We start from the raw sequence: 3,729 nt of genomic DNA, 5'->3' as shown, positions 1-3,729 counted from the left end.
GGCGCTAAGTTATTTGCTGATCCATCAGGCAAACCTGTGGATGTAACAACCTACAGAGGCATGATTGGATCACTCCTGTATCTAACTGCTAGTAAACCCAACATTATGTTTGCCACATGTTTTTGTGCAAGAAAGCTGGAGATGACAAGTCGACAGCTGGATTTCAAGTTTATCTTAATATTATAGCTTATCAATAGTTTAGATAAACATTATCTGTTAATAGAAGATTAGCTAAATAGTCTCACTAGATAGTTATCTTCTAATTAGCTTACTAGTATAAATAGGTGATTAGGCCTATTGTATTAAATGTCGCTTTTATGTTTTTCTTATTAATAAAGTGAAACTAGTGACACTCAAGATTGTTCTTTGATGTTCATAATTTATTCTTGAGTGTTCATCACTTTGTTCATTAAAGCACTATAATTTGGTTATTTCTAACTCGATTATTAGTGTTATTGAGAGATCTTGGATCAACATACAGAAGCTCTGGTTTGTCATCCAAGGTTTCTTAATCATGCAATCCAACATTTCATCGATGAATTCCTTTATCGATGTTCAACCAGAGCACCTCTAGTTCCCCATCAAAAGGGTTATGTGAAACCAGAAATCCTCTGGTTCCATGACAAAATCACTTTCATCCATAAACCCATCAAAATTGAAAAACTTTCTAAAGATTATACAAAATTGCAGCTTTTGTGACTAAAAACTATGCAACATGGGTTTTTAGAAGACCACAACTTCATAATTCGTATTAATCTTACAATTAGATGGGATTTTAAATTTAAATTGTTTTTGGATTAATCCATACGTCATCTTTACACGCGCCTGACACCATATACAGCCTGTTCCCTATGAACCGTTTCAAATTTCCCTTCCCTAACCACGTCTTGAGACGTGTCCTCCAACATTAATGGCACGTACAAACAAGACGGCTCACGATCTCCAAATCAAATCAACTTTTATCCAACCGCCTCCCCTTTTCATGATTATTTCAATATAATAATCAAGAAATCCGTTTCCTATTCCCCACACCCCCACCCCACCCTCACCTCCTCCCTACCTATAAATACCCTTCTTCAACCTCCATTTACTTTTTACGCTTCCTAAAACCTGCGAACAGACTTTGACAAACGAACTTACCTGCAACTTCATACACAATGGCTTCCTCCGCATCACACGAGTCCAATAACAACGACAGCCACGTTCAATCCACCGGCGATGACAGCCAAACAATAGTCTTCCTCCCAATGAAGCCCAACAACCATGCCATTGAACTGCGAAACACCCTGTTCGACAATAGGTTTGCCGTTATGATCGAATTCTTCAAAAACTGCATCCTTCTACTAGCAGTAACCCTCACTAACAATGGCGTACCACTAAAGTACGTCCAACAGTAATGGCAGACTTGCAAATTCGACCTTGAAAGCCATGGAATAATGGGGGACATTGACGCCCCGAACGACATGATTTGTTCGCTCAAGATCTCGCAGGCAAAACTACCTCGAGTTATGTGCATTCCCACCCGTCGAGAACTCGGCATTGAGCAATTTGCCGAGCCACCCACCACCTTCAACATCCTCCGGTTCATCCAAATGCTAGGTTATAATCGTGACCTATGCAACGCCTCCGACTTCAAAAGGCAGTGTTTACCACCAATGTGGAATATGTTCTTTTCCATATTGAACAGGGCCCTCACCTGCAAACTAGGGTCGATAGACTAAGGCAACATAAAGATCATGATGATCATGTATGGACTCTTCTTCAACATCCCTCTCGACTACGCTTTTCTCATATACAATGAGATCCACATGGTAGTAGTCAAGAAATGCAAGCTCCAGACGACCGACAAGCCCTTAACCTCTGTTTTGTTTCCTTGTTTCCTAGCTCTCTTCATAGGGGATGCGATGAGGAAACATAACCTTCTGGCCGAAGAACCATTCACCCCTGTCTTCAAAATGCATGGCCATCGACCCTCTCTCTCGAAGGAAGGATATACCATCAATAGACCAGTCTCAAGAGCAATGATCAGTGTCATACCAGAGACATCGAAGATCCGACAAACCTACGAACGCTCTCTACTGTGCCATGAACCAAGGGAAGCTACCTCAGAATGAATAGAGTCGTCCCCAGAAACAAGCGAGGGAGCATAGGAGGCATCTTCATTGGATGATGAAGATGATGATGACACTCCTCGTGCATCCCCCGACCCTACTCAAACAAATCCCCCTTCCTCTTCTCAAAGGGCAACCACCACATTTACGCCTGGTGATCAAGACCAAAGGGGTATTGAACAAGGACCACCCAGTCCAATCCCACAACCAGCCAGCCATCCAGAGGCCATTCTTCGGGCCTCTGAAGATGATTTACCTGAGGAACACCAATTTCCATCACCTCTCTCCCAACAGAGAGGCGATGAAGACATAAGAGCCACATCACCTCATGGCTCGATAGTACCACCCACACACCTAGAAGCATGTGTTGCTTCTGCCATTGATAAACCCTAAGATCGTTCAGAGCGATCTCCCTTTCGTGCACCACAACCCCTTTCGATACTTGATCTATCGAAGGGGAAACACACTTACTTCTCTTACCCAGCCTCTGAAGCCGAGGAAGAAGAAGAAGTTGTCGCAACATTTGGAGATAACTCCTCACTTGAGGGCTATCAAGGACATGATGGAAGTCATTCAAGGCCTACATTTTCACAAGGTATTGAAGGCGCCTTAAGAGCAGAGGCTCAACCTGCAGCATCTGTTGCTGTAGGGGTTACCCGTACAGCAGAACTGGTCACAAAGGCCGAGTTCCAAGCCTTTGTTGACTTAGTTCAGCGGTCCTTGGAAGACCTAAAACTCATCATCCAAGGGATTGTTGAAAACCCATCATCCATCGATACCACCATCCTTCAACAATCCCTTAACACCCTTCAACAGACCCTTACCACCCTTGCCACCTAAACACGAGACAATACCACCCGTCTCCAAATGCTTCAATAAACCATCACCCAACATCACTACACCACCTCCTCCCTTGCCACCCAAAGAAACCAACTTCTCATCCACTCCATCGCCACTCTCACGGCCCATGCAACTGCAACCGATGAGAACCTAGCCTCCATCACCACCAAAATAAACATCATCTTCCAGACCCTTAACGCCCTACCAGCCACCGTACTCACCCAACTCCCTCAACAAACCCCACCCCAAACAACTTCATCAATCGATGAAACCCTGGCCTCCCTCACCAACCAAATGACCGCCATACAAACCACCCTAACCCAACTCCCAGCCACTATACTAGCCAACATACCCCAACCTCCACCACATCCACCTCCCTCTACAGGCCCATCCTTCGATGAAGCCTTCTCCTCCTTCACTGCAGAGGTGAGGAATCTCATCGCCAACCTTCCCAATCCTCCATTGACATCCACCACCACCTCTATACCACCGCCACCTACATCAAGCATGGATTTTGCCACCAGAGCCGATCTTCGGGATCTGTCCAAGGCACTTATCTCATTGTTCAATGAGATAAGTGCAAAGTTTGCTGCCAGATCGGTTGAGCCTACCATTGCGTTGAGGAAGAGTCTTATACAACAGCAAGATCGAACAAACTGTAACATACACTTTCGCAAATAAGTTGCAATTATCCCCTTTATACGTGTTTATGTGATCAAAATGTAAAATTTGGAAGCAAACCCGAATGCAATAAACTATATATGAAATAGTCGGAATC

This window comes from Cynara cardunculus, unplaced genomic scaffold (assembly GCF_001531365.2).
Source record: "Cynara cardunculus var. scolymus isolate 2C unplaced genomic scaffold, CcrdV1 Un_Scaffold_3000, whole genome shotgun sequence".
Classification (NCBI taxonomy): Eukaryota; Viridiplantae; Streptophyta; class Magnoliopsida; order Asterales; family Asteraceae; genus Cynara; species Cynara cardunculus.
This window is presented reverse-complemented; position numbering follows the sequence as displayed.